Source organism: Callithrix jacchus, chromosome 13 (genome assembly GCF_049354715.1).
Source record: "Callithrix jacchus isolate 240 chromosome 13, calJac240_pri, whole genome shotgun sequence".
NCBI lineage: Eukaryota > Metazoa > Chordata > Mammalia > Primates > Cebidae > Callithrix > Callithrix jacchus.
The window spans coordinates 104,697,908-104,721,952 of record NC_133514.1 but is presented as its reverse complement, the minus strand read 5'-3'; the positions used below and the strand labels follow the sequence as shown (position 1 = coordinate 104,721,952).

General features: G+C 42.6%; 1 long non-coding RNA gene across 1 annotated transcript in view; it reads left to right on the top strand.

The window, feature by feature from the left end:
- LOC144579076 (uncharacterized) overlaps positions 1 to 24,045 on the top strand; it is a 138,627-nt gene that overhangs the window by 6,730 nt on the left and 107,852 nt on the right. The gene's annotated exons all lie outside the window — the stretch shown is intronic.

The window sequence follows — 24,045 nt, the reverse complement described above, 5'->3', positions numbered from 1 at the left end:
AAGGCTTTCACACAGACTCTAAAATATTGTCACTGAAGCAAAGAAATTTGTTTTTTGTTCAGAAAGAATGACTGGTTACTGTCACAGTTCTGCAAAGTCTGCGCCTCAGTACTAGCTGTTAAGTGGCCTTAGATAAAGAACATTTGATAATCAGCTCAGAAGGCCAAAGAATTGTGTGACTTCCAGGTGGACCCCAGACTATGCTTGGGTGGGGAAACATTGGTGCACATGCTTTTCTCAGTAGGAACTAGAACATAAATTCTGAACATTTCCTCCACCCATTCTAAGCTTTGTAGGAAGTTTTATATTGAAATTCTGTTAAGCCCTGCTGTTGATGAAGAGGTACGAACTGTCTGAAAATCATGTTACATGTCTGTTAAGGGGCCAGGCAAGGTGCCTCATACCTGTAATCCCAACACTTTGGGAGGCTGAAGTGAGAGGATTTTGCTTCAGCCCGGGAGTCTGAGACCAGCTAGGCAACATAGTGAGACCTTGTCTCTGCAAAACTAAGTAAGTAAATAAATAAATAAGCTGGATGGTGGTATGTGCCTGTGGTCCAGGGCACTTGGGAGGCTGAGTTGAGGGGACTGCATGAGCCCAGGCTGCACTCCAACCCAGGTGACAGACCAGGATCCTGTCTCAAAAAATATATAAATAAGTAAATAAATGTTAAGGGACACGAATCATTTTTGTGTGTATAGTTGATCCTTGAACAATGTAGAGGTTAGGGGTATGAACCCCCAACCTGCAGTGTGGTTAAAAAAAATCATACATAAGTTTTGGCTACTCTGAAATTTACTAATACCCTGCTGTTGACCAGAATACTTAGTCTGATACCATATTTTGTATGTTATATGTATTATATGCTATATTCTTGCAATAAAGTGAGAAAAGAAAATGTTAAGAAAGCCATAAGGAAGAGAAAATATATTTATGTTAAGTGGAAGTGGATCATCAAAAACGCCTCATCCTCGTTATCTTGACATTGAGTAGGCAGCAGCAGTGGAGGAGGAATAGGAGGGGTTGGTCTTGCTGTCTCAGGGGCGACAGAGGCAGAAGAAAATCTGTTTAAGGTCAACCCATATTGTGCAAGGGTCAACTCTATGTTTAAATGTATAAGTTACAATTTTTTGTATGGGAAGAAGTACAGGTGCGTTGAGGAAACTGTTCTGATTGAAAGCTGAGAATTTTCTGATTCCAGGCTCTGTATTAAACATTTCTGATTGTCCAAGGAATGATCATATTCAGTTTCAGTGTATACTGGGACTTCCTAGGGAGATTGATTGGTTTGTTTCTTAAAATGTGAACAGGCGGGGCAATTTCTGACCAAGCAAGAGGAAGGTAAGTGTACATGGATGCCTCTGAGAAATATTCCGGGACCAATAACTATCTCCCACCATGGTTAGAAGACACCAAGCAGTTGCTCTGAAGAGTGAAAGTTAAGAAAATACAGAGTCATACTGACTGTAAGAAAACCTGCAGAATTAAATATATCTTACCAGAGGAAATCAGAGCATAGAAATAAGGAGAGGATGGACCAGAGATCAGCAAATTTTTTGTAAGGGACCTAATACTAAAATATTTAGCATCATCTAGTGATGCTAGATGATGCTAAATATTTTAGTTTCTGTGGGTCACAGGGTCTCTGTCAAAATGGCTCATCTCTATTGTGGCAGCAGGAAAGCAGCCACAGATGGTGTGTCAATAAATGGGCATGTTTGCATTCCACTAAAACTATTTATAAACACTGAACTTTGAATTTTATATAATTGCCGTGCATCACAAAAGACTCGTCTCTTGATTTTTTGTCAACCATTTCAAAATATTCAAACTGTTCTTACCTCATGAGTTGTACAAGACCAGGCAGTGGGTTGGATTGGGTGGTAGTTTGTAAATGTTTGACATGACAATAGACTGGTATGAAGCAACTCAGGCCATTAGACCCCAAGATCCAAAGATGGGAATTCTTCTTTAGAAAAGTGTATTTTAATGAAGAATATACATAAAGTTCAGATTGTCTGAAATAATGAAAGTAGAATTAAGGGACTGTGAAGAGGAGGTCAAAGTTTACCACTTATACCCATGTCCAGCCCCCAGCCTGCCCCTGCCCCACTATTCTCTTCCCTCCACCACACACCCAGACCCTGGCATAAAACCAAGCATTGTCTACCATGGTGGTTCTTGAGGTGTGGTCCCTGAATCAGCATTTGCTATGCCAAATCCCTATTAATCTCAGTAGAGATTGCACCAGGTTCAAGAGGCTGAAGAAGAGATCCAGAGCCAGCGAACGAGACATGAGGTTTTGTTGAAGGCTTACCTAGAGGGGAAAGAGTCCAGTGGCAGCGAGCTGAACAGGAGAACTACCTTTTTTACAGAAACGGTCCAGTGGTAGAGGGATGGACAAGACAGCCTTAAACACAGTCCAGGGGAGGCAACTTGGCAGGAAAACTGTAACCACTTGTGAACAGCATGTAGTTTATATAACATTATCACTGAATACCCTTCTTTTAATGACCTCTACCTTGTAACCATCATTAAAACCAAAACTTAGGGCCTCAATTTCCTGTACAGCCGATGTTCCATGGAACAGGCCAGGGGCTCAGATGTTTCTCATTGACAAAAAATGAATCTGCAGGTTGGCTACTCCCAGATTCCAGCTTAGAATACACATTCTGGTGCATCCACCATACAGGGTCGTTCTAAAGATATGCTTAAGTTACTGCTCTCTCATGCATTTGCACTACAGCATCCCCTGGGAACTTGTGTGTTCTCAGGCTCTACCCTCTGACCTGCTGTATTAGAAACTCTGAGGAGGCGGTGGCCCAGTGGCCTTTGTTCCTTAGACAAGTCCTCTGGGTGACTCTCAGGAGCATTCCAGTTTGAGAACCACTGATGCAAGGAGTGAGAGGAATGAGTTGGGCCTGGAGGGTCACGGCAGCTCTGCCACATTTCAGCCAGATGATCCTAAGCATCAGTGTTCTAGTAGGTAAAGTGGGGGTGTGAATGTACAGAGAGAGGAAGGCATAGTTATAAACTGCCTGTAGCTACTTCTGCTTTGTAAAGGAGAGGGTGCATTCATATCAAAGGGAAACATATACTCTAGGCCTCTTCATTTCACTGATCATGGCTAGAGAAAAGAAGGGAAAAACTAAAATTTCAAAAGTAATGCCAGTTTAGAGACCTGGAGACACTTGTGGATGGAAAAGAAGAGGCCAGAGTCTGGTGGAGAGGTAATGTGAATTTGGGAGGCAGGGACTGCAAGAACCCAAAAGATGGAGAGATGAAGAAGAGAGAAGAGCATCCTGTGAGGGAGGGGGGCCCAGAAATATGGAAACCCCTGATGGGCACAAGACTTGGAAATGGGGTGACTAATGCCCAGTTTTATAGAAACTGGTAAATTTGACCTTGGGCCACTTCAAGGCTTCATCTTTCCATTGTCTTAAACCTTCTGTGAAGTTGGCCTCAGCACAATGCTACTGGGTATTCAGGAAAAAAACCTATGAAGAAGAGCATGTTCCAGGTCCTGGGCCACAGCTGCTGGGGACAAAGAAGAGCTGAGTGAGGGGATTGAGAGAGAGATAGCCTGAAATGTGGAGTCAGAAGTGACTTGAGAATTTCAGCTCCTGAGAATGTGCTACAATCTTGGTTTTCCCAATGGATTTAAGATAGGGGAGTTAAGCCAATTTTATTTCAATCTCAAGTGACAGAGTGACCTCAGTTGAGCCTGGATTGCACTGATGTCTACAGTGGAAGCCACCATGGGAATCAAAGGAGAAAGCATGTGAACGGTGGCACATGGAATTTGGCACTTCGATTTTCAAGGATTGGTAACCAGTTAGTGTGGGAGTTGTTATTGAATACTGTTATTTTTTAAATTTCCAAAATTGTCTCTTTTGATAAGGGATCTTTTTTTTTTTTTTTTTTAACACAGAAGAATTTGGTGAAAAATCCTGCTGCCTCCCCGTTAAGTGTCTCTCTTAGTTAATCATGATCATAAATGGCTGCTTGTTGGAACAGGAAGTCATGATAACCCAGGCAAGGCCGCTTAGCTGGAAGCAGCTTGTCTGAAACTCCCTGAGGAAATCATTATCTTACTTGCAGTGGGCTTGAGAAAGGCCAATGTTCTAAGGCAAAAGCGGTGACAAACAATGGACCAAATCTAGCCCATGGCCCTGCTAAGAATGGCTTATACATTTTAAAAAGGTTGTTTAAAAAAAAAAAAAAAAAGAATATGTGAAGAAGATTGAATGTGGTCCACAAAACCAAAAATTTTGGTTTTTTTTGAGACTCTGTCACCAGGTGCCAGGCTGGAGTGCAATGGTGCAATCTCGGCTTGGCACAGCCTTGGCTCACTGCAATCTCCACCTCCTGCGTTCAAGCAATTCTCCTGCCTCAGCCTCCCGAGTAGCTGGGACTACAGGCATGTGCCACCATGCCTGGCTAATTTTTTTGGTATTTTTTAGTAGAGATGTGACCTCGTGATCTACCTGCCTCAGCCTCCCAAAGTGCTGGGATTACAGGCGTGAGCCACTGTACCCGGCCAAAACCTAAAATTTTTATCTGACTTTTCACAGAAGGTTGCTGAGCCCTGGCTTAGGCCACAGTGGTGGTCAGACCCCACAGCTGGGGACTGCAGGGAAGGGGAAGGAGAAGTGTCTCAAGCATGTTGGGCAGCCTTGAGCCCAGGGATACACCTTGTATCCCTGGCAAGGCATTTAGTCAAAGCAAAGGGCTTGGATCACATTATTCTGGCCACTTGTTGTGGCCCCACAAAGCAAGGCCCTGGGAGGAAAAAGAAGCCCAGGTCTTAGGACTGAGTCTAGGAGGTGTTAACGTTGCGGATATGCAACCTCCTCTACCCCTGGAAGCCCCATGAGGGAGCCTCTGGCAGGGACAGTTGGCTTTGCCCGTGGGAAGGAGAGGAGTGGGGCAACTTGGGGACAAGGTCACTGTGTAAGGGAGGCAGGAGGTGGGAAGCAAGCTCAGGGGTAGGAGATGACTGAGGAGAGACAGCTGCCAGGAGCCGAAGCCTTGGTCAGCTCAGCAAGCTGGTCTCATGGGGACACTGAGAGAATGGGCTGCTCCCTAAGGAAACTTGAGTTTTGGGTCAGTCTGAACCTGCCAGACATCATATGAGACACGATGCAAGTGACCTCTGCCCTGCCTTCTGCCTGAGCACTCGCCTCACCATTCTCTCCTTGCTTTGCCCCACCACCCTCCTGGAAGAAAGCGAGAACAGCCAGCCTCCAGGGGCCTTCCTTTCCCTGGCCACCTTTCTTCAAACCCAGCATGCTTGGATGCAGAGTAGGAAAGAAAACGAGAACGAAAAACTAGACCTTGTTTCATTCAAATGTCTTGTTTCTAATCCTGTTTCTTTTTCTGTTTCTTTTTGGCACCACAAGCATTCCTGCAGAGTGGAGTTTGAATAGATTCTTGGTAGGTGAAGAATCCCAGTGCCCGGCCCAAGGCTGAGTGCTTAGGCCATCACATGCAGGGCTCTGGGTGACTGGTTCAACAAGTGCTGCCTGCCCTGGGCCATCGTAGAGAATCACAGGATATCCCCTGAGCAAGCTCTTGGTGGCCAGATAAGTGACTGTGCTGGGCCCTTGGGGGTGAGAAGCTTGGAGTTGTCATTGGTGATGGTTAGGTGGGCCTGAGCATGGTGTCAAGATGCTGTCAAGAGCCTACCTCCAGAGATGCCCACTGTCAGAGTCCATTGTTGATTGTTAACTCCCTGGCATTTTTCAGAATGAGAGGTCACAGCAGGGGAAGGTGGTTTTAAGCTGCCTAACAGAAGAGACCTTGTCTATTTTATTCCCTACTGGACCTCCACTGCCCACAACTGTGCGTGCCTTATGAAGGACACTCAAATATCTGTTGATATTGGTTGGGCATGTTGGAAACTCTATTTTTAAAAGAAAATAAACCCCAAAAGAAGGGGCAAGTCACTACTCAGGCAGTTGGTTGATTTAACAATCTATTCTGGAAATTCTTTCCCTGTAGACTCAGTCACTCAATTCCTTCGAACCCCTACTGTGTGTTTAATTTTGTAATAGAAACAGAAATATGTACTAGACTCAGGCAGTCATATCTAGATGAGAAAATGAACCAAAGCCTGTACTCCGGCTGACTTAGCTCTCCAGATTGACTGCACACAGTTCTGTTTTGAACTTCAGTTTCAGCCCCATTTACTACTCGCATGTCATAGCTGAACAGAATATAGTGCAGTATCTTAAGTGCCAGAAAGACCTGGGTTCAAATCCTAGCTCTGCCAGTTTCTAGCAGTATGACCTTAGGCAAGTTATCTTAGTGCTCTCAACCTCAGTTTTCATCTGTGTCGTGGAGATAATAATAGTACCTATCTCAGAGTGTGGTTAAGAGGAAGAAATGAAGTGATGTGCATTATTTCAGATTTTATTTATCATGCACATGGCATTCCTAGGAGAGTGCCTGGAGCAGAATAGGAGTTTGACAGATTTTAGCAGTTGTTGTTGGGTATATATTTTTGGTCTTCTCTGCCTGGGATGCTCCCTGTATCACAGCCTAACTTTCCATGCATCCTCTCAGGCTCTGTTCAGCTAGCACAATACTTCCTTAAGGTGAAGCATCTTCAGTCATTTTCCCTCTCCCTTTCCTGGGAGGCACTCTCAGGGGTGCCTCTTCTGTGCTTCCACTGTGACTTGTGCACATCTGTCCTGAGAGTCACTGCCTTGCACTGTTATTTTCAGCTCCCATGTCTGCTGCTGCTTCAGACTGAGAGCCCCTTAAATTCAAGGGACCAATTGACTTACCCCCACCCTCTTGGCTTACATGATTTTTTATTGTGTTAGGAGTATCAGTGTTTGCTGAATAAACAGACAAGTTATATGTCAGGAGAAAAGCTCTAAAGCTTGTGGGATACATTCAAAGAAGAAGAAAGGGCAATTTGACAAGAAGAAGTAAGAGCCCATGTGTGGCATTCATGACAGTCTTAACATTGGTGTCCACCCTATATTCATATATTGAAATACCAACCCCTAAGCTGATGATATTAGGAGATGGGGCTCTAGGTAGGTGATTAGGCAGTGCCCTCATAAATAGAATTAGTGCCCTGATGAAAAGACCTGAGAGAGTTGGCTTACCCCTTCCACAGAGAGAAGGCACCATGTATGAACGAGAAAGTGGGCCCTCAGCAGACACTGAATCTGCTGGCACTTTCATCTTGGACTCCTCAGCTTATGGAACTATGAAAAATAAATTTGTGGCATTTACAAGCTACTCAGCTTGTGGTATTTTATTATAGTAGCCCCAATGGACTAAGACAACATTGTTCTATTATCTGCAATTTACTTTAAAGCAGCTCTATTTAACAAAATATGTTGATAATATGTATTTCTGTTTGCTTAATTAATGTCCTAAGCACAGTTACTTAGTATTTGAAGTTTCCTAATATTTCAGAGGTACTGGAGGTAGTTCTGTTATATTCCAGACTCAGATACTGGCACTTCAGTTATGTTTATTTCCAGTGAACACCAGAAATTTTGTTAATTAGCATCCTCGGTGTTAGATTTTATTTTTTAATGGTGAAATGAGTGGTGGTGTTGGGTTGGTTAGGAAGGCTACACAGGGATCTTTGCCTTTGTGTGATTAGGGCGTGAGCAGCTCACACCCTCTGAAGTGTCCTCCAAGTCTTAGAAGTCTGCTAGATTCTGTGTTCATTTTCTTAAGGAGAATCCTGTCGTTTGACCGATTAACTGAATCCTGCTGCTAGCTCCTTGTCACGTCTGCTTGGAATGAAAGGACAGAGCTGGGATAAACCAGGCGGTCTTAGTTTGCTGAGCTTACAAATCAGGTGGCCTGATGTTTTAGGTCCTGCTGGCTGATAGGTTTCTCTGTGTGTCAGAATTTGGTCTGAGACTTGCTCTCGTTATAACAGACCACCTGGCCGAGAGGTGGTAGGGAGGAGATTGTGACCTTTACCCCTCTAACCACTGATGGCTGCCAGAAGGCTAAGAACCTTATACTGTAATCTTGAATGACCTGCAGTGCAGGTCAAGTCAAAGGAGTATATTTGGAGGGTGGTGATAGCCATTAACATGGAAAAGCAACAGTGAATGCGAGGGATGCAAATGAGACCAGAATCAGCAGGGTTTGGGGGCTGATTCAATATGGCAGCAAGTAAGACGGTAGGTTAAAAAGCAAAACGTACGTATGTATGTGTGCAGAGATAAATAAGCGTGCAAAGTATTTCACATAGTTTAGTTGATCTTTACAACAGCACAGAGGTGTGGATCGGGCTGTTATTAGAAACAGAGGTGCAGTGCTGTGTAAATGTGTCAGGGATGTGCTCAAAGTCACTTGGACAAGAACTGGCAGCGTTGGGATCCAGACTCAGATTTTCACTCAAGTCAGTTTCTGTTTTCGTTATGTCTCATAGAGAAAAAGATTCTTTTTGTTTGTTTGTTTTCATTATTATTATTATTTTTAGAGACAAGATCTGGCTCTGTCACCCAGGGTGATGTGAAATGGCATGATCATAGTTCTCTGCACTCTCAAACTCCTGGGCTCCAGGGATCTTCCCATCTCAGCCTCCCAAAGTGTTGGGATTACAGGTATGAGCCACTGTGCCTGGCCACAAAGATTCTAAGGCTGGGTGACTGGGAGAAATAGAGAGGTTGGGAAGAAAGCAAAGAGGGATGAGGCCAAGGTACAGAGGAGCAGCAGATGGAGGCAGATGGTGAAAGATGGTGGTGGGACAGCTCCCTCAGATGGAGGAGGAATGATCCCCCCCAAGGAGTCCTTTCCCCATGTGTGGGGGATGAATCCACTCCTCACGTGAGAGAGGCACAGCTTCTCTGTTCAGCAAGAGTCAGCCTCCCCAGGCTGTTGCTTAAATCTAAGGACAGTTTTGCAAGGGAATCCAAGGTGCCCCTATAGCTCACTCTCCAGATGGCAGACTTCCTTGGGTCCTTCCTTCTGTTTGGGGCATCCTGTTTCACCCTCAGACTGTCCCCAATCACAAACAAAAGGGGCCTCTGGCCCTAAACTTAGCTTGTGAAAAAGGTTTTTTTAATGCATCAAGGGAAAAGAGGAAAGCAAAGCCATAAAACATATTTCCGTTGGCTTTGTCCCTGCTGGCATGTGGTGATTCATCAGAGTGTGACACAACAGACCATTTATGGTCATTAGCAGTGGCTTGTTGAGCATAGTCTCCTATCTCAGCATCTTTTTGCAGTTTCGAAAAATAAGTAAATAAATAGACTAAATATCACATTCTCTATTGATGTCCACAACACCATGGAATGAGAGTGAACACAAAACACCCTCTGTTGGCTTTTTTACTTTTCATCACTTTTAAATTTAGACCAGTGGTTTTTAATGCTCCTGCGGAGCCTTTTAAAAATACAGATTCCTAGGTCTGGCTCCTGCTGGTTCTGATTTTGTAAATATGAAAAAGAGCCTGTTTTCTTCCAGAGAGTCTGCAGTGTTTATGCTGAAGGCACCTTTGCTCCTTTGTTCTGGGACAGGGTACAGGATCGAGTGAAGAGAAAACTTTCCTTCTGCTCTTTGCCAATGTCCACGTGGTCTCATTCGGTTGGAGTCACTCATCAGATTAGCGTTCCTGTGCCTCCAGGCTTGGGCTAGCTCTCTTCTCCATGAGTGCTTTCCCAACTTTTCCATTTGGCCTCAGCCTTCCGTTCCTAAATTGGCCTTGGCAAATTTAGAAGGTACCTTGGAGACATTTCTGTGCCCAGTGAACAACTTAACTTGGCATGGGTCTCTGGGCATGAGGGCTGATGGGCCAGAGGATGGTCTGGGTTTCTGAAAGTAGTGCATCACAGAAAAACTGACTAAGGACAGAGAAACTGACTAAGGAAAGAGATTTTTGAGAAACCATTTCTGAGGTTGTCTGGGAGGTGGAGACACAATCCAATAAGCCTCACCTGGTTTTGAGGCATAAAAAATACAGCCGGAACAGAGGGTTGGAGAGGTTATGAACTTTATTCCCATTTCTGTATTTTAATTCTTCTTGGCTTAGCTTTCAGGTGAACTGGAAATATCCCTGGGCAGGCTGTGTGCGTCTTGGAGCCTTACACCTCAGTGTGAATGAGCGTGTTAGATTCTCCCCTGAAATTGGGAAAGAAAGAGAGAATGATGTTTCAGGAAAAAATCAGAAGAGCAGGTGATTGGCGACAAGGAGGCCACTCTGGGTCTTCAGCAGCTTTGCCTGGACATGAGGAGGGCATAGGGCACAGGGCACCAAGGAAGATGACACAGGGTCCTGGGCCGCCATGTTCTTTGGGAAATGTTTCATGTGAATGCTCTGAGCAGAATGGATACAGGCGCATCTCCAATTGCTTAAAGTCTTTTTCTTGTTGATACTCTTCAGAAATGTAATTTTTGAAACATGGAGAAGTTTCCATGTTTCAAAAGTAGTAGGCTGCAGGTTGATATGGATTATGCAGGAAATAACATTGTCATCACTGACTCTAGAATTTTTTTTTGTTATGGTAAAATGCATATAACATAAACTTCACCACTTTAGGTGCATACCCCAGTGGCATTAAGTGCATTCACTGAGTCATGCAGCCATCACTACCACGCACCGCCAGAGCTTTGTCACCCCAGATGGAAACTCTGACCCTGTTAAACACTAACTCTCCACCCCCGCTCCCCTCGTAAGCACTTTTACTTTCATTTCCATGAATGACTCTAGAATTTTCTAACTTGGATCCTTTAAGATACAAATCCTCCAAGATCCCTCAAAGCAATCCTTGGCAAATTCAGGTAAATCCTTGGATAAAATCAATTGCCTTCTCCAGTGTGTTTTAGCTACTTGTGTCTCCAAGAGCCCTTCACTGTAGGGTTATCTTCTCCCTCACTCCCTCCAGCCAGAAAGCTTATAACCCATGGGTTTATGAGCAAGAAGGGGAGAAAAACTGGTGCCTCCCAGGTGAGCCCAGGAATCAAGGAAATCCCAAATGAACCCCTGAAAGGTGGCCTTAGTTACTGGGCCAATTGTGAGCTGTTACCCCTAGATTTTCCTTCTATTTATTCTCCTTCCTAGAGAATGACAAGATCAACCAACAACAGCAGTAGATAAAACAGCCCTGGTGAGTTCTCTGCCCTTAACCCTTTTTTCATAATAGATCTTTTCGCCTTCGTGGACTTTGAAGAAAAGCCCATTGTGCTCCTGCCTTTGTCTTCAGTCCCGTTATTTCCCATCTTCATCAGGTGGGTGTTGAAGAGAAGAGCCCAGGGCCCATCATTTACAGCAGAGTTAGATCAAGTTCATCCAACTGGGAGTTGAGTGTCTTGGCAGCTAGCTGGTGGGCCTATTAATCTGATTAGCTGTGAGACATCTTTGGGCAGTTTCACTTGTTTATCCATACACAGATGCTCATGACTCATCTGATTTAAAAACCACAACAAATAAGCAAGGCAGATCACTTTGGTTTGCTGTGAATTGGCTCTCTCACCAACCCTCCAGCTCTCAGGGAGGCAGGTTCAAGGTAGCTAATAAGTAACTGATGGTATTTTTTATTTAGCTGCGTGGCGGCTTAATTGCAGTTGCAGAAGTGAACCATGTAATCACAAATTGGGTCCTTTACATCTGTCACTCGCCACCAAGAGAAATGCTCTGAGTGGAGGTCCTCAGTTTTGCTTGGGCCAACACTGAATCAAAGAGGTTTTTAAAGCAAGAGAGGTGAAAAGAGCAAGGTGCTTTTGTTGTTCATTTTTTACGTGCAGAAACCTTAAGATCCAATCTTGCCTGAGCCAACCAGCGATTCTTCTGTTCCCTTCTGGTTTCCTCTGTTAGTTTGTCAATGGGTATTTAAATCCCAGCTACTGAGTATTGATCGACCTTTTTGTTTAATTACCCAGTAGAGTGCATTCTCAGCCAATCCATTTTGCTCCTGAAATGCCAGCGTGCAGCTTGGGAGGGAGGAGGGGATCAATTAATCCTTGTTTGCTTTTTAATTCCTGTTCCGAACATAGTACATTCACACACAGGTTAATTTTTAAATCCTCTCCTCTTACTTCACTGCTTTCTTTAATTCACCCTGGAAACCTCAGTGACCCTAAAACTCTATCAAGTCTTCTTATTGCTTATGCAGCCTCATTAAATAGCTTAGCAAATACCTGACTTGGTCATTTCCCAAACTTCCGCTGGGAACAATCGTCCAAAGTCCCTTACTTTTTTTGTTCCTATCTGAAGTCCCTTAGGGCAGAGGTGTTCAGGAACTGCTGACACCTCTCCATCTTAACCTCGAGTGGAAGGGAAAAGGAGGGCTTCTTTGTGTCATTGGAAGGCCTGTTCCCAGGTCCTCTTTCTCATCAGATCTAGCAAATTTAGAGCCCAGATTCCATTAGATTTTTAAGGGCTTTGTGAAGCAAGAATATTTATTACATATTGGGAGCCTATAGACACATAAAGAGCTTAAAGGATCAGGGCATTGAATTTTTCTATGGTAGTTTAAAGGTTGATAATGACCTTTCTAGGCATATGAACAAGATCTCACCCTTTGGGTTTTTGTTCTGTCTTTTTAGAGACAGGGTCTCACCCTGTCACCTAAGCTGGAGTGCAGTGGTATGATCATGGCTCACTGCAGCCTTGAGTACCTGGGCTCAGGTGATCCTCCTGTCTCAGCCTTCCAAGTAGCTGGACTACAGATGTGTACCATGCCTGGCTAATTTTTGTATTTTTTGTGGAGAGAGGGTTTCATCATGTTGCCTAGGCTGCTCATGAAATCCTGAACTCAAGAGATCCTCCCTCCCCGACCTCCCAAAGTGCTGGTATTACAGGTGTGAGCCACCATGCCCACCTATGCTTTTTTGCTTCATGCCAATTTTTTAACTTAAGTTTAAGCTCAAAATGTTTAGATTATATCAGTGTGGTGGTCAGCAGAGGGAGTGAGTCTCTTCTATTCTTAATATGCCATCGCCGATCCTCCTACCCAGCTGGTAGCATAAGGAACCCATGGTAGGGGAGAGTTGGATACTTTGAACCCAAGCACCTTGACCCATGTCCCAGCCTATAGAAGAGGTATGTTGAAGGCATGGATTGGCTTGATTCTGGTGAGCTGTTAGCCACATTTGAACACATCGGCTCTTTTGCAGTTTGCTTGGATATAACCTTGAAGTCGAAGATCAGTCAGAGGAGCTTAAAGGAGCTCTACTGGGAACCTTTTATAGCATCTGAGAAGTCTGCCTGTATTTGGCTAATGTGTGTTTCCTTTCACCTGATAGAGTGCAAAATGCCTTCAAACCGGGTAAGGATCCCTGAGGGATGAGTGTGCTCCATTCTTTCCCAGGATATTAATGTCGTGGGACTTGGCGGCTTTCAGCTTCTAAGCAGTGTGACTCCAGCTAAGAAGCAGGCATTTGACCTTTGGGGGCTTTGATCTTGTATTTTTCTGCTGGTATATTTAATATGATACCTAAAAATAAGCAGACAAATGGAGACTTTTTAAAATAAGGCCACTCATAAATCTCATAACACTCCTAGGAACAAACAACTTCCAGCCTTTCTAGTATCTGAGAGAGAGAGGCTAAGTGGAGATTGCAAATGAGGTTTCCCGGTTATGATTCCAGATCAGGGACAAATGCCCCTAGGTCCTAGAAGCTATGTCTAATGCAAATCTGACCCCTTTCAAATTGTTCTGGAAGGTGCTGATAGCCCATTAGAGATGTGGGAAGGTTGCATTATGCATGAAAACACATTTTAAGCTGGAGTATAGACTCTATGATTTCTAAGAGGGCAGGCTTTTCACTTTCAGTTTGACGGGGCTCCAGTGGGGTTTCTTACTGCACCAGCTCTTGCTATTTCCAGGGTGTTTATGTCTTTACTCTCATATCCTTCCAATCTTGTCCAAAGCCACCAGGATAAAACAACAGTGGAGGAGCATTTATAAACTGAAGACAATTGGTTTAGAGTAAAAAAAAAAAATGCTAAGGGACCAGAGTCTTTCTTCCACTGCATGTGAAAACATTTTGGTGGCTTCAGCAGTAAAAATGACTTTAAGTGATACTACACACATAAATGTTTGTGTAGCAGGCTCTGCACCTTTAAAATCCAGGGCAATAACCCAGATTTTGACGTATGCAAAATCTGAGTTGTGCAAAACTGTGTGGAAGGGAATGATTGCATAAACAGGATGTAACAGAGTTCTGTTATGTGGTGGTAACTGAGATTGAATGACAGTGTATTGGTGACTAAACCCAAAATTAGAAAGGCAGGAGAAAAATCCTACACACACACACACACACACACACACACACACACACACTCTCTCTCTCTCTCTCTCTCTCTCTCTCTCTCTCTCTCTCTCTCTCTTTCTCTCTCTCGTTTGTTTAGTATCCTCTGCCTCAGCTTCAATGTTGCTGGAAAAAGGGCTTAAGAAAGGCTTGCTTACCAGTAATTTACACGGGGGCATACATGATCTTTAGGAGCAGGGGTGAGGGACAGGGGAGGGAAAGCCAAAACAGAATGCATTTCTGGTGCTCAGCCTTGCTGGAACCTCCTGAGAACTTCACAAAATGCTCTTTAACAATTGGCCACTAAAGGGGCCAGAGGGGGAAGAATTTATCCATAAGCCCTGCTGCCATTGGGCCCCACTCTAGGTGGCTCTTGTGAGCAGGTCCTTAGTAGAGATGCACTAGGGCTGGAGGCAGGAGCCGAGGGGAGAAGACCTGGCATGAGGCATCCTCTATGGCCATATCTGTGGGAAGCTGGCAAAGCCCGAATGGGCCTGGTCACCATGCCCATGGCTGGAGAAGGGACAAGGCCAAGAAGAACTGGAAGTGATGCTACATATGACATGCCTAATACACATAGGGAGTGGGGGCAAGGAGGTCAGGAGTAACCTAGGCTTCAGAATGGAACAGAGTGGGGTTATGAGGGGCAGGAGGCCATATCTAAACCCCAAACCCAGCACACGATGTGACAAGCATACGTACCGTTAGAGAGACAGAAGATTTATGTGATGATGAGCATCTGAGTGCTAGGAAAAATATATTAAAGAGGGGATTCTCCTGGAGATTTGAGGTGAGTTATCCTCAGAAAAACAAACAGAAAAATGGTACTCCTTCTGCTGTTAATCAACCCAGTAGGAACTGGGACTGAGTAAGGAAGCAGCTGTCAGAAAGAACTGGGGCATCAGCACATCCTAGTCAAGTCAGAACTGTGGCCTGAACTTCCTGTCACCAGAGATACCTGATCTGGAAAAATGTGTCTGGTACACTGAAGATGAAATGATGCCTCCGATCTGCGTATATTTCCTGATGGAATGGCTGTGAGGCACTTTCTGTTTTTTCACTGTTCCTTAGGAATGAAAAAAAAAAAGGGAATCTGAGAGGGACGGTTACCACTTTTGCTCATTAAAGGGGCAGGAACTAGAACCCACGTTGTTGGGGATTGTGTACAGCCGTGAAAGAAGACAACTGAAAAACAACATCTTGAACAACTTGGGGGCTGGTTTTTCTCTCATCGTGAGAGGTCCAGAGGTAGGCAGTTGCTGGCATTGGTTTGGTGGTGAAGGTACCAGGCCATGTTCTCTGTGACTCTGTGGCCTTTCCTTCGGAGTCAGTCACAAGATGGCTGTTACAGGACAGCAGCCTTGCTGTGAGAAAGGCAAGGGCTCGAAAGCCCAGCCTGACTTCTGCTTGAATTGTAGTCATTGGAACTGTGTCACATGGCTACCCTTATCTCGGAGAGCAGCTGAAAAACATAATTTCTTCAGCTGGGTGCTTTATATTACATCAGGTCTCTCTAGTTAGGAAGAACTGTAGAATGGGTGCTGGGTAGGCGTTTAGTGTTCTTGTCTACAGAGGAACCCCAGAAGACTATCCAATGTTTTCTTCCCCTCTGGATATTTGAGAAGAGATAGGTGTGATGAAAAGTTGTAATGTATGTGCCAAACCATGCCCTGTCTGTGGTATTTGGCTCAAGTGCCACTGGCTTAATCCTACTAACCACAGGACCTCGACAGTATTTCCAGCAGAAATTATTTTCTAAGGCAGATTAGAGCTTTAACAAAACAATGAACATCACAGGGAACCTTCACATGGCAACTTTCTCCTTTTAACTTCCCCAAAGACCCAGGAAGTCTACGAAGATGGTCCCCAGAAGTCAGAAGTGATGGTATGACATTCAGAGGTTAAATTGCAAATAATTGAAAACACTTTTCATGTGAGCCGCATTGTTGCTACTGTAACTATATTTGGGGCTCACTATGAAATGCAGAAGCTAGGATGTTCATTTGCATCAGAAGAGAAACAGACATTCCATATACATTTTTCTGCCTAAAATGGGAACAGTTACAGGAAGCAAGCAATGCAGGAGAGAAAGAAACTAGAGTAAATAAAATGCTGGAAAATCAGGAGATTATAATGAAAGCCAAGAGCAGCCTTTCTGAGGCCAAATTTTGGAACTTCACATTGTTTATTTCCCTCCCCCGGAGACTGGCTGCTGCTCTGCAGATGTCAATATGCAGTACACTGGTTTGCATTTCCAGGGAGTCTGAATTAGCAAATTATTTGTCAAAATAATAAGAAGAATGCCTTTCTCATGCCACAGACTGGGTGAAAACATTTGCAAAACACATATCTCATGAAGTATTTAGAGTGTATAAAGCACTCTTACTACTCAATAAAAAGATAAACAATTTGACTAAAAATGAGCAGATCTAAATGGAAATTTTACCCTGGACAAATGACAAATAAGTAAAAAGATGACAAATAAATGAAAAGGTGCTCAATATTATTCATCATTAAGGAAATACAAATTAAAATGGCAATGAGATACCACTATACTTTCCCTGGAAAAGCCAAAATTAAAATGATTGACAGTGCCAGGTGCTAGTGAGGATGTGGAGCTACTAGAATGCTTGTGTGCCGCTGGTGGGAATATAAAATGGTGTAGCTACTTTGGAAAAGTGTGAGAGTTTCTTACAAAGTTAAACACATACTTCATATATGACCCAGTAATCTCATGTATTATTACTGATAATAATCCCAAACTGAAAATCCCAAATGACTATCAACAGATGAATGGATAAATGCATGTGGTAAATCTATACAGTGAAATATTACTCAGCAGTAAAAAGGAATGAAGTATTGACACATACAAGAACACGAATGAATCTCAAAAGCACTATGCGAAGTGAAATAAGCCTGCAACAAAAGACGAAATGCTGCATGATCCTATCTATATTGCAGAGGAAGAAAAGCTTTTTCTTTTTTCTTCAACTCTCACAGGATCTTAGTTAAAATAGTCCCCTGTAACTAAAGACAGAGTAACAAAGAAACACAAGTGGGTTTATTAACAGGCATATTTCATATACACACAAGAGACACCCAGGGAATGAGTGTTTCCCAAGGAAGTGGCTTTAAATTCCAGCTTATATAGCATCTTCAACAAATAATAGTATATTTTTAGAGAAGTGACAAGACAGAAGAAAGGACTTGGAGTATTTAGAGATGGCAACTTGTGGGAAGGCAAATAAATGGCAGATAAAAGCCAGCTGGTAATGTGTGTTAATTTAGATTCCCCTGATAACCACCTCCAGGCTCATAAGGGTCTAAAGTTAACTTCAGTGGTGAACCTTTATTCTGCATGGTAGAGGGGAAGGCAGGTAGGATACATTTTTGTCTTCCTAAGTCTATATACTGTCTTGCTTTTAGGCAAATAGAGGAAGGGGAGAAAACTTTCCTGTATCTGCTTCTTCTTAACTGAACCTTCAGCTCAGCAATCCTTGATATTTTGGAGATGGTGTATTCTGATCTCCCACAGTATGATGTTTTAGACTCAATGATTAACAGATCCTGTGAATAGGGAGAGGGGATGGACTGAAAAGAAGTGTGAGGGAATTTTTTAGGGTGATAAAAATGTTCTATGTCTTGGTTGTGGTGGTGGTAGGCAACAATATGCATTTGTTGAAGCTCATCAAACAGCATGCTCAACATTGATGAATTTTAATGTATATAAGTAATACTTCAATAAAGCTGATTTAAAATGCCATCCCTTTTTTGAGCATTGTTTGAAACCTTAGCTTATGGATAGAACATCAAAGAAAGCCATTTGTCAACTTGCGGGCTGTGGACATCCCCAAGCTTGCAGAAGATGAACGTTATCTGCACCCAACACAAGAGCCATGCTCTGAAGCTTGGTACTTGGACTCGTCTGTATTTTGCAGCTCAGTTCAGAGCTGGGTCAAGGCGAAAGAGGCATTATTGAGAATAAAGTGTTGAAAGATAATTTTCAAAAAGATAAATTCACGACTCTCATAAGAATATAAAAATGAACTCATGTTAAAGGATTTTCTTTCCTCATAATGAGAGAACCAAGCAGATGTTATGCTCAGTAAGGAATAAGATAATGAATAAAATGCAAAAGTAAAGGAATGTTGAAATGAATGTGCAAATGGAAGCAAAACTGATTTTTTCATGGTGGGGAGGGTGTTCCCTGCTCCAGTCAGAATTCATTTGTGGGTCTACAGACAAGATAATCCTGTTGCTTATGCTTTAAACAATTGCAGGATAGTTCCCATAGAGTCAGAATCAGATCATGGGGAAAGGTATGTTATAGACAGCGTCTGTTTTTCCATTGAAACACAAATTTTGGCTGGGTTTGGTGGCTCATGTCCATAATTCCAGAAATTTGAGAGGCTGAGGCCAGCAGATTACCTGAGGTCAAGAGTCTGAGGCCAGCCTAGCTGACATAAAAATACAAAAATTCGCCAGGCATGGTGGCAGGCACCTGTAATCCCAGCTGCTTGGGAGGCTGAGGCAGGGGAATTGCTTAAACACAGGAGGCAGAGGTTGCAGTAAGCTGAAATTGTGCCACTTGCACCCTAGCCTGGGCAACAGAATGAGACTCGATCTCAAAAAAAAAAAAAAAAAAAAAAAAAAACCCACAATTTTTTTCCTAGGGACTCTGACTCCAGAAAGTCTTCCTGGAACCACAATGAAACAAGCAGCTGCCTTCTTTGTTGTAGATTTTGCCATTGCCTGTTGTGGCTCTCTCAGGCTCTGTCTCCGTTCTCACAGTGAATACTGCAGTAAAATTCCTTTTTCCCCTGGAGAATTTGTTTAGTAAAGAACACTTCAATGGGATATAAATTTATTTTTCTGAACACTCTGGATAATCTTGTTGCTCCAGGTAGAAAGTGGCCTCTTGAATACCTATCATATTCATGTGGCTTCAGAATATCCTCACTTTTGTGAGAATGAATAGGCAGAGCTGTCCTGAGGCATGGCACTTGCTCAAGGTAAAGTTCTTGCCTCTCAGAGCCATTCAGAACCCATTCTCCAGGTTCTAAAGGTCAGAAGTAGGTGATAAATCACATTAATATTCATACTTTCACAGCTTGGGAACTTAAATGCTCCCTTGAAAAACTTTCATATTTTCTTGGATCAATTTTTATTACAAATCTTCCTTCCCATGCTAAAATTAATGTCTATAAAAGGATAGTTGAAATAAGCTTCCTCCCTAACTTTTAGAATTGTATGGAGGCCCCAACAACCCAATATCTAAATAGAATACAAGTGATTTTCAGTGAAACTTGTTTTGTTGTTGAGTGTGATGATTAAGTGCAGAAAGAGTAATCAGACAGGCTTTGAATTAAATCATCGCTCTCCCACATAGTGTATGATGTTCAACAAATTACCTAATCTCCATGAGTCTTCTTTTTCTTTGTACACTGGGGTCCTTTGAGGATTAAATGGACATGCATACAAAGCACTCAGGATACTGCCTGGCGTATATAGAAGAGGCATTGCAATAATCAACTGTAAATTACATGAACAGGGTAGTGGTAGGGAGGGCAGAATTATCTGTTTTATTCCCTGTTCTACCACAGTATCTGCCTGATTTTTATATTAAGGTTTAAATATGTATAGAATGATTGCTCAATGAATGTTGATGTTATTGCAATCTTACACATTGTCTATTTATGTAATTAACTTCATTACCATGACTAATAGCTTGAATTTTAAACTCCTCTCTAAACCTTCTGTAGAATCTGTTATTTATTTTTCTTATAGTGTCTAGGACTATATCCTTATGCTCTTAGCTAGTGACACTTCTCCTTCTTTTCTCTGTTATTTTGCTCATGTATTCAGTAAAGTCTGTGCCAAGCACGGCGCTAAGCTACACAGACAGATAGATGAACAGAATATGATTTCAAGTTGCTCATAGTCTAGTGGAGAGAGGAAGATCAAAACAAACAGTGATTACAATGCCAGGCAAATGTTCCATGATATGGGTGGGGACAGGATTCTTGGTAGCTCATAAAAAGGGCTGCTACCTTAGCCTGAGAATGGGTCAGAAGGAAGGCTTCCTGGAAGAGGTGATGTTTGAGCTGAGTCTTGAAAGATGGTAGCTACTGGCTAGAAGAAATTGATCAGAAACATTGCAGGCAGAGGGAAAGTTGAAAGACACAAAGATATGGACAGTATGTCTCATTTGAATAGAATGCAGGTGCCATTTGGAGATGTTAAGATTTGAGATCAGAGAAATAGTAAAGGTCAAAACCTGTAAGTGTTGACAGCCATGCTAAGAGCTCTGAACTGTATATTGACAATATAGGTAAACCCCTGAGTGAGTTAAAGCCAGCAGTGACATAAAACTATGTGCATTTTTAGAAATAAAACTCTATTGGCAACATAGACTAGAAGAGGCAGCATTGCATCTAGAGAGAACCATTAGGAGGTGATTGCTGTCATTAGCAAGAAATTGTGAAGGCCAGAGTTGAAGCAATTAAAGAGAGAGAAGTTCACTGCTTTGTGAAGTAGAATTCAGTAAACAATTTGGGATAGGCAAGAGGTACATAAAGTTGGAGGAAAAGTACAAAAGATTGTGGCTTCACTAGAACAGTTAACACTTAAACAACATAGATATGAACCGTGGGTCCACTTATATGCAGATTTTCTCCTGCCTCTGCCACCTCTGAGACAGCAAGTGCAACCCCCTTCTTCTTCATCCACCTCTTTGGCCTCCTCAACATGAAGATGATGAGGATGAAAACCTTTATGATAATTCATTTCCAAGTAAAGAATATGATATGGTTTGGCTGTGTCCCCACCTGAATCTCCTCCTGAATTCCCATGTATTGCTGGAGGAACCTGGAGGGAGGTAATTTAATCATGAGGGCAGGTCTTTCTTGTGCTCTTCTTGGGATAGTGAATTAGTCTCATGAGATCTGATGGTCTCATAGGGTGGAGTTTCCTTACACAAGCTCTTTTGCCTGCTGCCATCCATGTAAGAGGTGACTTGCTCCTCCTTGCTTTTCACCATGATTATGAGGCTTCCCCAGCCACATGGAACTTTAAGTCCATGAAACCTCTTTCTTTTGAAAATTACCCAGTCTCGGGTATGTCTTTATCAGCAGTGTGAAAGTGGACTAATACAGAATAGTAATTTTCTCTTCCTTATGGTTTTCTTAATAATATTTTATTTTCTCTAGTTGGCTTTATTGTAAAAATATAGTATCTAATACATATATAAAATATATATGACACATACAAAATATGTTAATCAACTATTTCTGTTCTTTGTAATGCTTCTGGTCAATAGTAGACTATTAGTAGATAAGTATTGGAGAAGTCAAAAGTTATAGTGGAGTTTCAACTGCGTGGGAAGATGGGGGTTGGCACTCTTAACTCCTGTCGTTGTTCAAAGCTCAACGTTCAAAGCTCAACACCATTATCATAAACAAGGGAAGGGAATATTAGAAAATAAGTAGGTACTGGAGAAAAGAAAATATTCAGCCTTAAATAGATTTTGTTTGGTATGTGCAGTACCTAAATGGAAATCTAGATTTGTCTGTCATCAGCAAAACTGTCTTATGGTAGAGAAAACCTTGAGTATAGATGATAGCACCCACTTATATATGGAGGACATGAAGAAGAAGACCAAGGATGGAACCTAAGAGAAACTTAAAATGCAGGAAGCAAATGGAAGATCAAGAATCAGCAGAGCAAACAGAATGAATGGCCAGAGATAGGAGAAACAGTATGGTGAAAGGTAAATGGAAAGAGATTTTCACAGCAAGATGTCATTAATAATCTAAATTGTGACATAATGGTCAAAAAAAAAAAAAAAAAAAGAATAGTAAGGCCCAGGAAGAATCCATTGTACTCCTGGTGACTACTAAGTTGTGGTCAAGTTAATGCAGGTAATTTAAGTGCAGCACTGGGGAATGATGGTTACCATGGTTTAGAGAGAGAACTGGAGATGAGGAAGTCAGCAGCACTGATCACCATGTTTAGAAGCTTGATTGGGAAGACAGGAAGGGCAGAAATGAGAACTTGCTAAAGACATGGGGTCAAAGGTGGGCTGTTGTTAAGGTTGGTGTAAAAGATCTGAGGAAGGATATCAGTAGAGGGAAAAGAGCCATATAACGTATATAAGCCATATAAGGAAAATAAAAGCCATATAAGGTATATAAAAGCCATATAAGGTATGTAAAAGAGCCGTATAAGGTATATAAAAGCTATATAAAGTATATAAAATAACTGTATAAGGTATATAAGCCATATGAGCTACCTTCTATAAAGGTAGCTGAGGTGGGCACAGTGGCCCATGCCTGTAATCCCAGCACTTTGGGAGGCCGAGGTGGGCAGATCATGAGATCAGGAGATAAAGACCATCCTGGCCAACATGGTGAAACCACATTTCTATGAAAAATACAAAAATTAGCTGGGTATGATGGCACATGCCTATAATCCCTGCTAGTCAAAAGGCTGAGACACAAGAACTGCTTGATCCTGGAAGCGGAGGTTGCAGTGAGCCAAGATCAGGCCACTGCGCTCCAGCCTGGTGACAGAACAGGACTCTCTCTCAAAAAAAAAAAAAAGAAAGAAAAAGAAAGGTAGCTGAAGGAAAGGCAATGAATACTGTGACCGAGGACAGTGTTTCAGGCCTGGACTTGCTTTTAGGGTCTGACCCAGAAGGATACGTAATTCTCCTTATTGTAGGAATCAAGGGAGACAGATGGTGAACTCTGGAGGCAAAACTAATGTATCTGGAAGGAAGGAAAGGTCTTGAGGATGTGTTCTCCTTCCTTCGTTCAGGCCAGTGTTTAGTGATGGAGCACAGGGTTGGGTGTTGGAGGACTCTTGCTCTGAAGGGCACAGAAGTTCTTGCTTTTCATTCATGTCCTTTAAGGACCTGCTCTTATACAATGCTCTTATGCCTGGTCTTATACAATGCTTTGTCGAGGAGTGTAACACTCGTGGCTCTGTACACATGATGTAATCCTCACTTTCTTTTCCTAAGCATAATCTGCAGCACAATGAGTGTATTTTCTTCTCTGGGGTGGGAGTTCTGGGCGCAAGCTGCGGTGGCGTTGGCAGGCAGGTAGCTAGAGGATTATCAGATTTGACATTGCCTTTGGTATAACAAGATCCTTGACTTTTCTGAGGACTTTTTAAATTCATTTCTAGGTAATTATAAAGATGAAAGCTAAATTTGCATTTCAGGATGAGAAATTATTGATAATGACTGGCATTTTAGTTCTATTTTAGTGGGAAATTGAAACATTTTAAATTGTCAATGGTTGCCAAGAACCTGGACAATTATTCCAGTTTGTTGATGCTTGATGGCTAAAATGGCAGTTTACACAGGTCTCAGTGACATGTCAGGAGTCTTGGCTGGTACTGTGGGTGATTACAATGTGACCTTGACCACGTCTTCTTGACGAGATCTGCTCAGTATTTCAGATAGTTACTGGGTTTTTTTCCCCTATCATTTACTTGGAGCTTTGTGAAGTCATATATAAGCTGGACTCTTGGGTAAGGGATGAGAAACCGAATTTACTTGCTTTTCCAAGGAATTTTGCTCATATGATAATTTGGAGCTCCCATTGTGTCCACCAGACCAAGAATGTTGTGAAGACAAGTGATTCAACCTGAGGAGCTTATCTCAGGTCAAGTTCCCCCAGACTAGAGAGGCTCCGTGAACAGGATGGCCTGACTTGGGCAAGCCAAGAAACTTTCAGGCATAGCACTGCAAACCATGAGCCCAGACATCCAGGAGCACAATTACATGTACAGAAAGCAGTG